The 18716-nt window shown below is 36.9% G+C and overlaps 1 pseudogene; it reads right to left on the minus strand.

The window, feature by feature from the left end:
- Window positions 1–3369: 3369 nt before the first annotated feature.
- Window positions 3370–6023, minus strand: LOC148757847 (gamma-glutamylaminecyclotransferase pseudogene; annotated as a pseudogene).
- Window positions 6024–18716: the final 12693 nt, after the last annotated feature.

The raw sequence follows: 18716 nt of genomic DNA on the forward strand, positions 1-18716 counted from the left end.
AGACTAGCAGCTTTTATTATCCTAATCACAAAAGAATGGTATTTAAACTGTTTAAATTGTTTTATTGTGGCAGAATATATATAACATGAAGTTTACCATTTTAACCACCTTTAACTATATAATTCAGTAACATTAAGTGTACAGTCACAATGTTGTGTAACCACTATTTATTTCCAAACTCTTTCATCACCCCATACAGAAACTCTATAGCCCATTCATTTCTTTTTATGGCTGAATAATATTCCATCATATGTATATGCCACAGTTTGTTTATCCATTCATCTTTTGATGGACATTTACATTTAGGTTGTTTATACCTTGTAGCTATTATGAATAATGCTGCTATTATTAAATGACTAGCAACTGTAATTAACCTAATTATGAAAGAATGATATTTAACCTGTTCTTGTATTTCATCTATAATATATATATGTATATGTATAACATATATACTTGTATATCATTAGCAACACTCTCATTTACTAATAAGTGCTTTAAACAGTATATCAAACTAGCCTAATTTATTTAATCTTAGTCCAGAAATTATTTGAGGAAGTTTATAAAATACAAAAGCATCAAAAGAGGTAAAGAAAGGAAGATGAAGAGAAATACAAGGATGGTATTATAAAATAAAGCTAGGGATAACATACACAAATGTATAATGTACCAGAAATTCTGGCAAAGAAGGTAGGTCACAATTTCTAAGCTTCCTGATTACCAAATGAAGAAAGGATCAGTCATAAGAGTCATAGGTTCCATAAGATTAGCGAGCAAACGAACAAACAAAACAACCAGTTGTGGGGCAGCCGGTCAGGCAAATAATGTTAGATTATATTTTCTGAAAGGAGCGCAGTGCTCTTAACAGCAAGGTTTCCGGTTCAATCCCCACATGGGCCACAGTGGGCTGCGCCCACCACAACTACATTGAAGCAACTAATTGACTTGGAGCTGATGGTCCTGGAAAAACACACTTAAAATAAATAAAAGTTTGGAAAAAAAATCACCTACCAGTTGTTCAGGAAAAAGAAGCCTAGATAGTCCCAGTATTGAATTATAAGAGAATTGGGGAGAACCATTTGATATAGTAGATTATGTCTTAATTGACTTCCTTGATAAATACAAACGGAGTGTCATGTGGCTGTTTCTTATAGTGCTACTCAAAAGAAGCTAAAGGTATACCACAAAGAGGAGCTCAGAAAACACAACTGTATGGGAGGGGATAAATAAAAGCTGTCCAAATACTCAGTCCTCTGCCCCAGGGATGAAACATGGATCTTAACAGGAATGAGTGGACTGTCTATTCTCCAGGAATGATTTCTTTCTTAATTATGATTTCTTATAACTGAATTTTTTATAAAAGTTGAGTAGCAGAGAATGTTAGATTATATTTTCTGAAAAGAACCAAGACGCCTTTTGCCTATGTTAGTGATGAAAGGGAAATTGATTTACTCAACAATCTTCTAAGCATAATGTATTCCTGGTATCCTCTTACTAAAATTAGAAGACCTAGACAACATCAAATGTTGGTGAGAATGTGGAGCAACCAGAATTCTTACTCACTGTTTTTGGAAATGTAAAATAGTACTACCACTAGGGACAAGTCTGGCCATTTCTTAAAAACTAAACATACACCGAAAATTGACCTAGCAATTTTATACCTATGTATTTAGCCAAGATAATTAAAACATACGTTCACCAAAGGACTTCCACAAGAATGTTCATAGCAGCACCCAGGCTTTTTCCAGTTTTTAAGAATAATCAAAAACTAGAAAGGCCTGGGTGTCCATCAGTAGGAGAATGGATAAACAAACTGTGATTGACCTATATAATGGAATTCTATACAGCAATAAAACAGAAAGAACAACTTATACAAGCAACAACATGGATGAATCCAAAATCATTATCCTGGTAAAAATTTGGTAGAATTTAGGAAATAGTGTTAAAATTTTAAAGCATGCTGGAATTGAGTCAGGATAAGGATTCTTATCTAGTTCCATGGCCCAGAACAATTTGCTTCAGTTTTGTCAGGGAAAAATAATTGTTGAGTGTGATAATTAAATAATCATGAATGTGATTTTATTTTGTATTTTTAAAGTTTACATCTAGATTATCTGTATGTATCTTTCTGTAATTTGCTTCCTTTCACTTAACCCTGACTTGTAAGTACTTGGTAAAGATCAGTATGAAACAAATATAAGATTATTATTAGTCAAAAAAAAAGACAAATACTGTATAGCTTGAGGAGAACATCATATAAGTTTCTTATGTTTTGTTTCCAAAAATATTATGCTGAGTGAAAGAAGTTTTACTGAAAGACTACACATTGTATAATTTCATTTATGTGAAGTTCTAGAACAGACATTTTATCCATCCATCCATGGTAGATTAAATCACAATAGCAGTTACCTCTGATGGAGTGGGGTAGGGATTGACTGGAAGAGGGAAAGGGAAAATGAGGTGATACAAATGTTCTGTATTTCATAGGCATTTGTGTGTCCATCTGTATGTAAACTTTACCTCAAAAGAAAGAACAATAATAATAAACAAATATTGAACTCTCATTAGTGAACTGCATTTAGGGGGAAGTGTACTGATGTCTACAGCTTAATTTAAAATTCATTAAAAACTAAGGATGGGCACAAAGATAGGTATATGCATGATACGTGATAAATCAAGTAAAGTAAAATGTTAATGGCAGAATTCTGTGTGTGTGTGTGTGTGGGGGGTGTATATGCTTATGTGCCGTAAAATTCTTTTAATGTTCCTATATGCTTGAAAGTTTTTGTATTTTAAAAAATCCAAAAGAACAAACTCACAGATAGAGAGAATATATCGATAGTTGCCACATGGGATAGTGATGGGAAAATGGGCAAAAAGGGGAAGGGGGCTAAGAAGTACAAACTGCAAGTTATAGAATAAGTCACAGGAATGTGAAGTACAGCACAGGGAATATAGTCAATAATATTGTAACAACTGTGTGTGGTGTTGGATGGGTACTAGACTTATTGTGGTGATCACTCTGTAAGGTATATAAATGTGTAATCACTTTGTTGTACACCTGAAACTAATATAATATTGTATGTTAACTATCATTAAAAACAAATTAAATTTAAAAAATCCAAAAGAACCTAGATACCTTCTCCAAGATGCTTATCCAAAGTTATGACCACTCCATTTCTGCTTAGATATAGGCCTAAATAAAAAATAATTTAATAATAAAAATTCATTTTAATCTTAAAAGAGACCTAGATATCCTTAGGATTTTTTTTCTTGAGGTTCTTTTGTGACATTGAGACATCCAAGATCAGCTTTAAAAATTTTTTTTCCTTGGTGCTACAGGTCAGAATCAACACAGTAGGGCTGCTAACATCTATCTGCAACACAACGTCTTTACATTCATGTAAAATGTTATCTTCAGAGTAAAGCAAAGCAAAAAGGAGAAGGAGAAGGAGGAAGGAAGGAAGGAAGGAAGGAAGGAAGGAAGGAAGGAAGGAAGGAAGGAAGGAAGGAAGGAAGGAAGGAAGGAATATATATGAGTTCTTTAAATATCGTTTAGGGAATTAAAATCCTAAGTTTTTCTTATCCAATACGTTCAAACCCACGATGCTCTCCAAGCAGCAAACAATAAAGCAGTACAGCATGGATATTTTAGGGCACAACCTTGTTATCAGTATGCTAAAATTATTTGGGAAATCGGCTGCCACTACAAAACCAGATTATTTCCTTTTCCACAGACTGAGTTTTACAAATATTTGTTTCAAAGGGCATTATTACACGTTTGCATTTGGTGAGTGCAGAGGCGCTATCTGTCCTCTGGCTGGTGAGCATTCCTCGCATTTTGTAATCTGTTTTCCCGGGGATTATAGCAAAGCCGGTGCTTCCCCTGAGCGCCGTGATTGCGGTGGTACGGAAGGCGGACCCATGCGGGCGGGTCGGTGGCCGTGGTACACACCAAGCACCACACGGTCCGCTCAGCAGCTGGAGTCTCCTCCGGGGCTCTGTGCGCGCCTTCCCACGCGAGGACCACAATCCTCATCAAGGTGAGCTGGTACGTGTCTGAGCAGCCTTCGAATTTACCAAGGCAGCGCAGCATCCATCCGCTCGTCCACAGTGCAGATCTGTCCTGTCACACACTGGCCGTACCCGGGAAGCTCGACAGGCCGCAAGGGTCTGTTCTCCAGCGATCACCACGGGGTGAGGCTCCACTGTGTGGCCCCGGCCCTGGACGGTCGCACAGCCACTGGTATCCTCCAGCAGGACCGTGTGTTTTCGCTGGCCTCGTTTCAAGGCCCGGTACACGAACACGTAGGCCATGAGGGCGAGAGACGCTGTGAGCTTGTTTCTTCAAAACCTTGTAGCCCTGGAATCCTGCACCACAGTAAGTCTGAGAGTGTGAAAAGCTTTGACTTCAGAATCCTTCCAAAAAAGACACCAACACAAGCACTCCCACCTCACAGCGTGAGCAGAAGCCCATGGGCCAGGGATCCGGTTCCCGGTCCTGCCGCTGCAGAGCGCGGCGCCTCGAGGAGAGGGATTTTGATTATTAACATATGATGGGCTTTAAAAATGTTTATCAGCAGTGTCTGTCAATCATTTGGGAAAATTCAACTGACATAAATCATAAAACATCACCATCCGCTGACATGCTCAACTGACATTACTATTGCAGTTTTAAGTATAATCCACCAGGTGGCAGAGAAAATGAATCACAGAAAATGTGCACATTTCTAATGTAAATGAATAATTGAAAATATCTTATTATTCTGTTAATGGAAAAGATTTGCAGACTTTTGCCATGAAAGTTATACAGGACGCAGAAGTAAAGGTGTGATCTAAATCTGAATTCCAACCTTTGCCTGAGGATATTTGCTTACATAAAAAATGGTGATTATTTGAGTTGCCAAGCTCCCTTGCACAATGTCACTCTCTTTTGGAGGTTATCTTTTACATATGCATGAGAGAATGACTATGGGGTTATCCCTTCTGACTGCTCAAATGATGTACCTACCACACCCATCACCCCCATTAGTCTCACTGTGATCCCAGCTTTCCCTCTGGCCAAAACCCAGAAGCCATGGAGCTTCTCAATTCTTCATCACTTTTAATAGATCTTTAAGCACTCCTTACTTTAAGCAAATGCTTTACCTTCTGTGATGATTTCAAAGTAGCAGAAGTAGAAGTTGTAAATAAAAAAATAAAAAAATGCCCTACAATGTAATTAAAAAGAGGCTATAAGTAAGGAGACTAGACATATTTGACTCACTCATAGAAATCAACAAATGTTTATACATAGGATCAGGTTTATTCCATTTGAGCAGCAGGCCTTGATTTGTCTCCTATAATTTTCCAGAGGGATTCCTAACTAGTGTAAACACTGAATTAAGACAACAGCTCTACATTTTCCGGCTCCGACACATGCTTTGAGATGTCAATGCAGCAGCGATGATTTAAGAAAATGTCAATAGTTGTCTAACTTATTTTTTGTTTGGAAGATGGAAGAAGATGAATAAGAAAACAAAAATCAAATTTGTGGAGCCAGAATTCCCTTTAGCAAATAGACTAATCTTATTTTTAGATGATGGAAAATGACTGTCCATTAGTAATTCTGCAGGTACATCAAGCTACTGGGATACTCAAGAGATTTTCAGTGTAAAGGAGTCAGTGACATGGCATGTGGAGTATTCAGCTATAAGATGCAAAACATAAGCCAACTAGTCTCAGAAACTAACTACGCTGATAATACCCCAACCCTGCTTTAACATTAAAATCCTATACCCTGTCTTAAGTTTTATTGAAAAGTATATTCCCTGGCAATTTTTTTTTTCACCTGACAAATGTCATCCTATGGGAAAAAAACATGAGAACCCTTTCACAATTTTAGAGCTTCATGTTACTCTCTGTTGGACTCGTCTAGCAAGTCGGCTCATCCCTTTCCTAACTAGGCAGCAACCAAACATATTGGTGTTATACAAGATCACACCCTGCTTTAAATGCTTATTCAGCCGCATTTCCAATATGTTGGATCTGCTACCTTTGTTCCACATTTCAACACATATTTATGACCTGAAATTTTAACTGCCACTTCTTTTTTTTTTTTTTTTTTTTTTAAGATTTTATTGGGGAAGGGGAACAGGAGTTTATTGGGGAACAGTGTGTACTTCCAGGTCTTTTTTCCAAGTCAAGTTGTTGTCCTTTCAATCTTAGTTGTGGAGGGTGCTGTTCAGCTTCAAGTTGTTGTCCTTTCAATCCTAGTTGTGGAGCGCAACAGCTCAGCTCCAGGTGCAGTTGCCGTTGCTAGTTGCAGGGGGCCCCCCACAGCAGTGCCACCATCCCTTGCGGGAGTCAAACCGGCAACCTTGTGGTTGAGAGGATGCGCTCCGACCGACTGAGCCATCCGGGAGCTCAGCGGCAGCTCAGCTCAAGGTACCAGTGTTCAATCTTAGTTGCAGGAGGCAGAGCCCACCATCCCTTGCAGGACTCGAGGAATTGAACTGGCAACCTTGTGGTTGAGAGCCTACTGGCCCATGTGGGAATAGAACCTGCAGCCTTCGGAGTTAGGAGCATGGAGCTCTAACCGCCTGAGCCACTGGGCCGGCCCTAACTGCCACTTCTTGGTTACAATTCAGACTAAGCATTTATATTCTTAAGCAAGAAATGCACTGTCAGCTGAAAAATATACTCTAATAGTTACAATAATATATTACAGCAAAATATAGTTTTGCCTGAAAATTAAAGAGCTCAGGATCATCATGTTATAATAAATTTTATTGACTAATACATTTTATTGAATAGCAAGGAAAATCAGGGATTAGAATATGTATTTTCCTCAAAAACTTTTGACTCAAAAATAGGAAAAATTACCTTCCTATTCCTTCAAATTTCTTTCTCTTTCGTTCCCCCATATCAAATTTTCTCCAATCTGAAAAAGTTCTTTAAAAAAACAAAAACAGAAAAACAATTTCCAACTTAGTTGTAATTAGGTTTTAATCAATACAACTGTTTTTAACTTTGTATACTGTCTTTCCCTCCAGTTAATTAGGTTATTTTATAAGCCAGTCAGCATATACTAGCAGACAAAATATTGGCTTCCATTAAGTGTCACAGGGGTATTGTTACCCCTGTGAAAAATGTGGAAACTGAAGCACAATGAGGTAGTGTGACTTGCCCAACTGATGCAGAAATTTCACATCTTCTGAAATGAGTGATTGTAAGGATAGCTGCCTACACTCTTGGGCTCATGGGCCAAAGCCTTTGGTCCAATCCCCTGGTGGAACAGATAATAAAAATACACCATTATGGTCACAGATTCTAGTGAACCAAACATCTGACACATGTAGGCCATAGGTCAAAAGATGGATCATGCAAGAGAAGGATCTGTGTATATCCATCCATCCCCCCCACCCCCGACAGAAAGACAGCTGAAAGCACAAGCCCTCCTGAGGCCCATCAGTGGTGAAATTAAATACTAAGTTTGACAAGTAAACATACATACACCTTGAAAATTTTAACTATGCCAAGTACACTGAAGTATTCCGATGACTATGTTGGACAAACCCACGCATCATATTGCATTTGTTCCAAATGACACATCATTTGTGTATTAAAGACATCCTTCTCTTATTTGTACTTTAAATTCCTAGCCACTAAAAATAGCTCTCTTTAAGGTTAACCAATTTATGTTCTTTGTTGACTTTCTGAAATTATATGAAAGAAAAAAGTAAAAATGTCAGCTAAATAAAACTAACACTTGGGTATTTAGGTATTCCAAATCTACTTTGGAAATAAGGATATAAAATATACATTTCTCATACATCATACTTAGCAAAGTTATAATCATATTTTAACACGTTGCGTACGGCGGGTTTAAATCCCTCGTGAAGATTCTCGTGATCCGTACTCAATGTGTTAAGAATCTAAATTGTTACCACAAATGACATCTACTCTAAATCCCTCATTTTTCATATTAAAAAACAAGAGTCAAAGATGATAAGAGATTTCCCTGTGCAACCCAGAAGAGTAGCAGGTCATGGTCATGACATGGAAAAAACCCTGATGACCATCTTAACCGTTGTAAGGCCCATGTAAGTATGCTTCACAGCCACATGGAAGAGGAATCCCCCCCCCCCCTGGAATTCACTCATGAGGCAGTGTGGTGTGGGTTAAAGAAGGAAGGATTAAGAATCAGATAGGTTGGATTCTCAATACTAGCTCTTTACTTATTGGCTCTCCACCTTTTTTTGTTTAGCTGACAATGAGAAAATTAATCTTTTGGAGTCTCCGTTTCTTCCCCAATAAATCAGACCTACTGTAAAGGTATGATGTGAGGATTGAGACACACAGCAGGTTCTCAATTAATTGTAGCTATTATTATCATCATAACAAGTAAACAAGTAATAGCTGCACTGATTAGCTATCATTCTCCATTCCTATCCCCAGATGTCTTTGTCATCTTATACTTTAAGAAAAATAATTTATTTTGAGAATTTGGTCCAGTCTAGGGGTTTGATGTCTGATCCTGAAATAAGGCAAAGTACCCGGCCTGCGTGGAGATTGGGTTATCATCCATAAAGTGTCCTGAGCAAGTGAACCATCCAGCCATGGCTAGAAGGAACATGGAGATCCGGGAATTCCCCCGGTTCACACAGCCAACAAAAACTGAATGTAGGTCATTGTCTCATTTGTACCAACAGGATTTTAATTTATGGAGGTGACTAAATGACAATATGGAGAGGTCAATACCATTGAAAGAAGAATTATTACTTAGATTTCCAGAGAGTAGGGGGCACACCACACCACACCACACAGAGCCACGTGGGAGCACTAGGTTTTGGTCAAGAGGCAGAAGCAGAAGTCTAGGCCAGAACCTTTATGGGAGTTTGTGCAGAAAACGCAAGACAGAGCAGGGTAACATTTTAGGATTAGCCAGCTTGAATCATTCTGGCAGGCTTTGGGCTGTGGGGGTGTTCTCTAATTGCCTGGTACCTGGCCCTGGGACGACTTAGGTCAGAGAAAATATTGTCTCGGTGTGTGAGAGTTACATAAGGGGAGTGGTTGCAGGCATAGTCTCAGAATTGATCTATTTGCATACAAAAGGTATATTCCTAGGCAAGTTGTTATTATATTTGAGAATTAGCTAGCCTTAGGAGGTGCAGTCTCTCCCTGGGGCTGGTAGGCCCCAAAATATTAAAATGTCATGAGATACAGAAAATTTAAAAACAGGATTAATACAGTCACAGAAATTTCAAACAAGTATTTCCCCTTTTATGCTATTGTCTACTCATCCCTTAATCACTTAGTGCTCTTATGGTATATAGACATTAAATTTTCATTTGATGTGTAAATAGTAAGCAGCCTTGGTTTCAAATTTTCATCTGTATAGACTTTGGGATGGTTTTTTTTTTTTTTTTTTCCCCAACGTGGGGGATGGTTTTTATTGTGTCTTTCATAAAAAGAATTCTTTTGAAAGACCCTGAAGTTTATGTTCATTGAAGTTCAAGGACTAGAAGGGGTCTTGGAATTCACTCAGATCAACTCTTTCATTTTAAAGAAAAAAAATATTTTTATTGGGGAATATTGGGGAACAGTGTGTTTTTCCAGGACCCATCAGCTTCATGTCAAGTTGTTGTTCTCAATCTAGTTGTGGAGGGCACAGCTCCCTGGCCCATGTGGGAATCAAACCAGTGACCTTGGTTTTAGGAGCACCACGCTCTAACCACTGAGCAACCAGCCACCCCAACTCTTTCATTTTATATAGGAATCAGTCATTAAAAATTCTTTTGAGTCTTAATGACTTAACTACTATTAAAATCAACCATACAACATAGTTAAACATGTAATAAAAGCATTAAATAACCAGACTCAACCAAAAAGTGGTTACATTTCAGAGTGTAACTAAATTCTTTTTTCTTTTCTTGTCTTCTCTCCTCCAAAGTAATACACAGTTCAAAGTAGAGACATTAGAAAGAAGTCTCTGAAGATCATCAGAAGTTAGGAAAAGCTATAGGAGTCATTTTCAGGACAGATTTCTCTCTATGGGAGTATCCCAGCATCACCAGCACAGTCAAGACCTCAGACAAAATCAAGACCATTGACCACACCAAGACAGCTTTACATTTATTAGGTTGGTACAAAAGTAATTGTGGTTTTTGCAATTACTTTTAACCTTTTAAACTGCAATTACTTTTGCACCATCCTAATAAAATCACAGTAAAGGCCCTCACCTGGTAGACACCTGTACGAATTCCTGCCTGGAGAAGAATGAATTGCTCAATTCTTGAGTTTCCTGTTTTGTTTTGGGTTTTGCCCCCACTTAAGAGTAATAATGGAAGAACAGCAAGGACACGCACATTAAATTTGGAAACACTCTTCTCCATAGATTGTTCAGCTGCCTGAGTGTCTAATGATAAGGGTGGTATGCAAAGAATGAGAAAAATGGAATGGTGGACACTGAGGCATGTGCTTACCTGGGATGAAAAGTAGAGACTCTAATTGTCGGGAGACGCCAAGGGTGCTAATAATACCTGGACTTATTATAATCACTGGACTTAGTCACCCATCTTTTTGAAGCCCTGTGAAGACACACATACTGCCTAGGAAGAAACATGGTTAGAAAATTCGTAGAAATAAAAATCGTTTCATTGATTTAATTTTTGTTTTATCACAGTAATACATGCAGTTTAAAAATTCAACTAATTTTACAAGACTAATTATAAAAAAACAGCAGTTTCCCATCTGCCAGATGTTTTCTTTTTGGACACAGCTATTTTTTAGAAATTTTTTAGTCAATCCTTTTGGTATTTATCTATATATCTCTAAAAAATATTCCTATACTACTATTTCTTGGAAGGTTTTTCCCCCAGTTTTAGGCATTATCCCTGGACTTCCATTACAGTAGATGAGAATTTAGCTCTTTCAGCTCTTCCCCCAATCACACATTTAGACTTCTCATTGCCCCATCCTCCCAATAAAGTTAGTTGTATTTGTAGTTATAATTGTGGTTCGGTCCATATTTACGTTAATATCACTATGTAAATATATTTAAAGCATGCTCTGTGATCCTTAGGAGGGCTTAGTTTGGAGGGATCATTCAGGCACATACGAGTATTCATTTAACAAACATTTATTAGATGTCAGGACTATGCTCAGTGCTGGCTGTACAAGGGTCAAGTGACGTAGGACATACCCAGGGGTGTAGAACAGTGCCCCAGTGTGCGCTACAGTCTGTGCTGGAACCAGACTGCCAGGAAGCTAGTCATACCTTTTCCACTTGGTAGCCACGTAATCTTACTTAACCATTTTGTGCCTTAGTTCTCTAAGAGTTATGGGGAGGATTAAATGAATCAAAATATGTGAAGCACATGTAACAGTGCCTGATAGATAGTAGGGACTATATAAGTGTTACATAGCATTATTATTTCAGGAGTCAAATGGAAAGGAGTAATTTATATACATATATTCTACACATTTATATTATACACATATGCCTGTATATACATATATTTGCATATATGTATACATGCATATACATTTATGTATGTGTGTGGGCATATATGTGATACAGATGTATATATATATATATATATTTATTTATTTACAATATATTACATACCATAAGTGCTAAGATTGAAAGTACAGGGTGCTATGAGAGCAATAAGCCGGAGGAATTCTTCATATGATGAAGGCTCAAGGAAGGAAGGCTTCTCTGAGAATGGGATATTTCAGCTGGAATTTGAAAAGTAACTAGAAAGTAGCCAGAGTGGGGAGAAGCATGTTACAAAAGAGGAAAAGAGCATATATCAAGTCTCCAAGGTAGGGAAGAGCTTGGTCAGCTTGAGGAACTAAAAGACCACTGAGGCAAGAAAGAAGAATGTCAGGAGCCCAGACAAGGCTTTGTGGGCCATGGTAAGAACAGTACTGGATTTTATTGTGGATGGCCAGTGAACGATCCTGAGCAGATCTTCATTTTAAAAAAATCGTTCTGATTACCTAGAAGAGATTGTATTAAAGGGAAGCTGGAGAATTTTTCCACTTCTGGGTAAGTTAATGCCCCAAACAAACCAGATGAAAGGTACTGATTTGGATTAAAATAGTGGTAGTGGAGATGGTGAAAAATAGACAGAGTCAATATATATTTTGGAGCAAAATCAACACTTTCTTCAAAGAAAATATACCAATGGCCAATATGTACAAGAAAAGATGCTCACCACGATAGCCATCAGGGAAATGCAGGTCAAAACACTGAGATAACAGTTCACATGCGCTAAGATGGCTATAACAAATAAGACAAATAATAACAAGTGTTGGAGAATATGTGGAGAAATTGGAACCTTCATACACTGCTGTTTGCCATATAAAATGATGCAGCCTCTTCAGAAAACATTCTGGTAGTTCCTCAAAAGTCAAACATGGAGCTATTATCCAGCAATTCCAATCCTACGTGTATATCCAAGAGAAACGAAAACATACATTCATACAAAAACTTGTATATGAATGTTCAAAGCAGCATTTTGGCTATTCATAATAGCCCAAAAGTAGAAACAACCCAAATGTTCATTAACTGATGTATTGCTAAATAAAATGTGACATATGCATAAAATAAAATATTCAGCCATAAAAAGGAAAGACATTCTGATATGTACTACAACATGGATGAATCTTGAAAACTTTATGCTAAGTGGAAGAAATCAGTCACAAAAGACCACATATTGTATGATTCAATTTATATGAAATGTCCAGAATAGGCAAGTCTATAGAAACAAAGTAAATTAGTGGTTGCCTAGGGCTTCAAGAATTAGGGGGAAACGGGAAGTTATGAGTAAGTAATGAGTGTGGACTTTCTTTTCAGGATGATGAAAATGTTTCAAAATTGATTGTGGTGATGATTGCACAACTCTGTAAATATATTGAAAACCATTGAATTGTACACTTTAAAAGGGTGATTTGTATCTTATGTGAATTATACCTCAATAAAGCTGTTATATTAAAAAAGCATTTAGAATAATGAAAAATGAAATGTCCAATATTCTCTCCATTGCCCTGCCCAAATCTCCTTCTCATCTGTCTATCCTATCTCAATAAAGGTACTGCCACCCACTGGGATAACCACTTTAAAAGCCTCAGTGATAACCCTGGAATTTCTCTCCCTTAACCTTTACTTCCAATCAATTGCCAAGTCATGTTGATTTTACTCCAAAATATATTGACACTGTCCACTTTTCACCATCTCCACTGCCACTATTTTGATCCAAATCACCACTTTTCATCTGGTTTGTTTGGGGCATTAACCTACCAGGAAGTGGAGAAATTCTCCAGCTCCCCTTTAATACAACCGTGTTTCCCTGAAAATAAGACCTAGCTGGACCATCAGCTCTAATGCGTCTTTTGGAGCAAAAATTAATATAAGACCTGGTATTATATTATATTATATTATATTATACCCGGTATTATATTATATTATAGTACATTATTTTATAGTACATTATATATTATATTATGTTACCTGTTATACCCAGTATTATACTATATTATGTTATATTGTTATATTATATTATATTATATTATATTATATTATATTATATTATATTATATTATATTATATTATATTATATTATATTATATTATATTATAGACCTGGTCTTATATTAGAGTAAAATAAGACAGGGTCTTATATTAATTTTTGCTCCAAAAGATGCTTTAGAGCTGTCTTTTGGTCCGGCTAGGACTTATTTTCAGGGAAACACGGAATCACTTCTAATCAGATCTGCTGTCCATTTTTAAATTGTGTTGTTTCTTTGTCACTAATGCTTTTGGTGTCATATCTAAGAAGGTTTTGCTTAACCCGAGGTCATGCAGATTTACTGTATTTTCTTTAAGAATTTTAGTTGTAGTACTTACATTTAGGTCTGTGATCTGTTTTGATTAATTTTTGTACAAGGTGTGAGTTAGGGGTCCAACTTCATTCTTTTGCATGTGGCTATCCAGTTGTCCCAGCACCATTTGGTGCAAGGATGATTCCTTCTCCCATTGAATTTTCTTGGCACTTGTGTTGAAATCAATGTGAATATTTATTTCTGGATTCTCAATTTTATCCCACTGATCTATGTGTCTATTCATATACCAGTGCCACAGTCTTAAATACTTTAGCTTTGTAACAAGTTTTGAAATTGGGAAGTGTGATCCCTCCAATTTTGTTCCTCTTTTCAACATTGTTCTGTCTATTCTGGTATAAGGTAATACACATTCCTCCTCTGTGTGTCTCCTCAACTCTCAATACTTTACTACAACACTACTTCATTTCTAATACCAGATATGTAGGTTTTGCAAACATCAAGTAATTTTGCAACACCAGCTAAGTGTCCTACAATTCTGACATTATCTACCTGAGATAGCATCAGATCCCACAGGACTGCCCCCGCCTCCTTCAGATGCCAATTGCATGTCAGGTTGTCATCTAGGCTTCTGACTGACAAGCTATAAATCAGAGCTTTCCATGATCACCTCCTTAGGTTTGATTAATATGCTAGAGCAGCTCACAGAACATAGGGAAACATTTACTTATGTTTAAAGTATTATTACAAAAAATATAAAAGATACAGATGAACCGTCTAATGAAGAGGTACATAAAGCAAGGTCCAGAAGGGTTCCAGGTACAGAAGCTTCTGTCCCCAAGGAGCTGGGGTGTACCACCCTCCCAGCATGTGGATGCCTCATTCACAAATCCAGAAACTCATCAAATCTTGTTTCAAGAGTTTTTATAGAGCTTAATCACCAGCCCCCTCCCCTTTGCCTTCCTAGAGGTCACTGGGTGAGGCTGAAAGTTCCAATCCTCTAACTACTTAGTCTTTCTGGTTACCAGCCCCATCCTGAGGCTATCTAGGGGCCCCACCCTGAATCACCTCATTAGCATAAATTCAGTTGTATTCAAAAGAGGATACTTATGAATGACAAAAGATACTCCTATCACTCAGAAAATTCCAAGGATTTTAGAAACTTTGTGCCAGGAACAGGGACAAAGACCAAATATATTTCTTATTATACCACATTTGGGTTCTTTGGGATTTCCAGATGAATTTCAAAATAAGCTTGATTTATATAAAGATGCCAGCTGAGATTTTCATAGGGTGGGTGCATTGACTCTGTAGATCAAATTGGGGAATATTGCCATCTTTATAATATTAAGTTTTTCGATCCATGAACATGGACTGCCTTGCCATGGTTTTCTTTAATTTTTTTCAACAATATTTTTTGCTGTTCCAAATGTAAGTTTTGCACCTTTTTTTGGGTAAGTTTATTCCTAATATTTTATTCTTTTTGATGCTATTCTAATGATCCACATTATTTTTTAAACCTATTTTAATATCTCTGAAATTGAGATGTATCTTACAATCAAGGGTAACTTAGCATTATGCCATTCAATTGTCAGTAATTTTTTTTTTATCTTAGTGGACATAAATGTGACTTACAATCAATTGCTTCTTAGATTAAATACCATATAGTTTTAAATATGAAAAATCTATAAAACAGTGAAGTGGAAATGAAAAACATATCAATTTAGAAATCAGAAGAGAGGCTTGAACTAGAGACAGAAATGTGGAGTCATACGAAGTTCATTATTCATAACAGTGAATGAGATTCCTTTGGGAAAAGGGTGTAGATCAGACAAGAGATTCCAAGTTGCAGTTCTGAAAAATCTCAACAATATGGATAAAAAGAGTTTCTATGGAAAGTAACCCCACAGGGTGATCCCAACTGGGCAGGTTATGGCAGGTAGTTACACCCCAGGCATATAACTTTTAGTAGAAAGAGTTATCTTTGCTTTAAGCAAGTCCTGTCCATTGTATCTGTGCATCTAGGTTATCACACCTTTGATGTAACCACCCTCAAGAGAGCACATAATCTTTCTCTACTCGTAAGAAACATCCACACCTGTAGAGAATTTTTATCAGAGTTGATTTGAGCAAAACTGACAACACATGCTGGGGAGTAAGATCTCAAATGCTCCAGAGAATGAGTTTACGGTTTCTTTTATGCATTTGGAATTGAGGGATCCTAAGGAAGATTTCATGAAGGTGGGAGAAAGCATGGTGGGGTTGGATTACAAGATAGTTAACAAGATTATGTGTTGTTCCCTCTTTCTGGATTTTTTTGAGTAGTTTGAGGATAATAGGTGTTAATGTATGGTACTGGCATAAAAACAGACACATAGATCAATGGAACAGAATAGAGAGCCCAGAAATTAATCCATTCATATATGGTCATTTAACCTATGACACTGGAAGCAAGAATTTACATTGGGGCAAAGACAGTCTATTTAATAAGTGGTGCTGGGAAAACTGGACTGACACATGCAAAAAAATGAAACTGGACCACCTCCTTACACCATATATGAGAACAAATCCAAAATGGATTAAAGACTTAAATGTAAGACCCAAAACCATAAAACTCCTAGAAGGAATTATAGGGAGTAAATTCGCAGACATTACCCTGAGTAATGTTTTTACTGATATTTCCTTGGGCAAGGGAAGTAAAAGAAAATATAAACATATGGGATTACATCAAACTTGAAAGTTCTTTCACAGCAAAGGAAACCATAAATAAAACAAAATGGCAAACTACTGAATGGGAGAAGATATCTGTCATTGACACATCTGATACGGGGTTAATATACAAAATTTATAAAACACTCATTCAGCTCAACACAAAAAAAACAAGGAACCCAATTGAAAAATGGGCAGAGGACATGAAGAGACATTTCTCTAAAGAGGACATACAGAGGGCCAACAGACATATGAAAAAATGCTCAACCTCATTAATCATTAGAGAAATGCAAATAAAAACGAGATATCACCTCACTCCATCAGAATGGCTATTATCAATAAATCAACAAACAACAAGTGCTGGCGCGGTTGTGGAGAAAAGGGAACCCTAGTGCACTGTTGGTGGGATTGCAGATTGGTGCAGCCACTATGGAAATCAATATGGAGGTACCTCAAAAAACTGGAAATAGAACTACCTTATGACCCAGCAATTCCACTCTTAGGTATCTATCCAGAGAAATCCAAGACGCTAATTAGAAAAAATATATGCACCCGTATGTTCACTACAGTGCTATTTACAATAGCCAAAACTTGGAAACAACCAAAATGCCCATCAGTAGATGACTGGATTAAGAAAGTGTGGTACATTTATACAATGGAGTATATTACGCAGCTATAAAAAAGAATGAAATCTTACTATTTGCAACAATATAGATGGACCTAGAGAACATTATGCTAAGTGAAATAACTCAGTCGGAGAAAGACAAATACCATATGATCTCACTTATATGTGAAATCTAAAGAACTGAATAAATGAACAAAGTAAACAGAAATAGTCTCAGAGATAAAGAGAAAAAACTGATGGGAGGGGAGTGGGGATGAGGGAGAAGGGGAAGGGATTAGACAGTATAAATTGGTAACTACAATATTGCCACGAGGATATGAAAGACAGTTTGGGGAATATAATCAATAATGTTGTAAAGATTTTGTAGGGTGTAAGATGGGCACGTCTTATTAGGGAGACCACTTCATGGATGGTGTAGATGCTTGATCACTGCACTGTACACCTGAAGCTGAAGCTGAATAACATTGTATGTCAACTACAACTTTATATATATCTCTATCTCTATCTCTATCTCTATCTCTATATCTATATATGGTCACAGGATTTGGAGTACAGCATAGGAAATAGAGTCAATGGAATTGTAATAGATATATACAATGTCAGAGGGGCAACAAATATTTTGGGGGAGGGAAGTTACCACTTTGTGAAGGGTGAAATGTCTAACTAGTACAGTGTTTTGTACACCTGAAACAAATTTAAAAAAAAAATGTTTCCTTGAGGGTGGTTAAGCCTCCCAGAGGTCTGAAAAAGAGGATTACTATGGCATATCAAAGGAGTGTTAACCTAGATGCACAAGAACAGTACACAGGGCTGGCTTTAGTCAAAGATAAATATTTTTCTAAAATAGTTATATGCCTGGGCTGTGACTACCCACCATTACCTGCCCAGTTAGGAATTTATCATCAGATCACCCTATGAGGTTACTTTCTGTCACTGGATTTGTCAGCTTTATTAGAATCCATTTTTTGCCCACAATTGTCATTATTGTTGTTATTTGTCACTAGATGGAAAGACATACAGGCCAGGACCTCACTTCTTTTGTACTCTAATGAACCTGAGTCAAGAGCTTTACTAAATTTAGATATTAACCTACATGCCACAGATAAATTGGAGAAAGTGATTCAGAATAATCTATGCTTATTTGAGAAATAATATATTGATTAACTGCCAGCTCTTTCACTCCTGAAAATCTGACATGAATACAAATAAATAAATAAATAAATAAGCATTTCATGTCTTCAGAGAAACACTTTAATTGATTGTGATAATGGATAGAAAATAGGTACATGCTTATTGCATATTAATCTAGAGTAATTGCCTAAAGGCAGAAGAGGAAAAACAGTCAGTAGAAGTACTGTAGCACTCACAATTAAAATCAGAAATGTGTATAAAAATCCTTCAAAGGAATTCATATCCCATTTGCTGTCATATTTCTATAACATAAGTAGGACACCAGCTGGTAGTAATGCTAATTCATCCGCCTTTCATTTACTGTTTATCACTTCACAGATGTTGAATCTTATCCATTTCTTTTTTCCTTTGTATTTCAAATATCC

The sequence above is a fragment of the Rhinolophus sinicus genome, chromosome 6 (assembly GCF_057876585.1).
Source record: "Rhinolophus sinicus isolate RSI-liver-muscle chromosome 6, RSI-T2T, whole genome shotgun sequence".
Classification (NCBI taxonomy): Eukaryota; Metazoa; Chordata; class Mammalia; order Chiroptera; family Rhinolophidae; genus Rhinolophus; species Rhinolophus sinicus.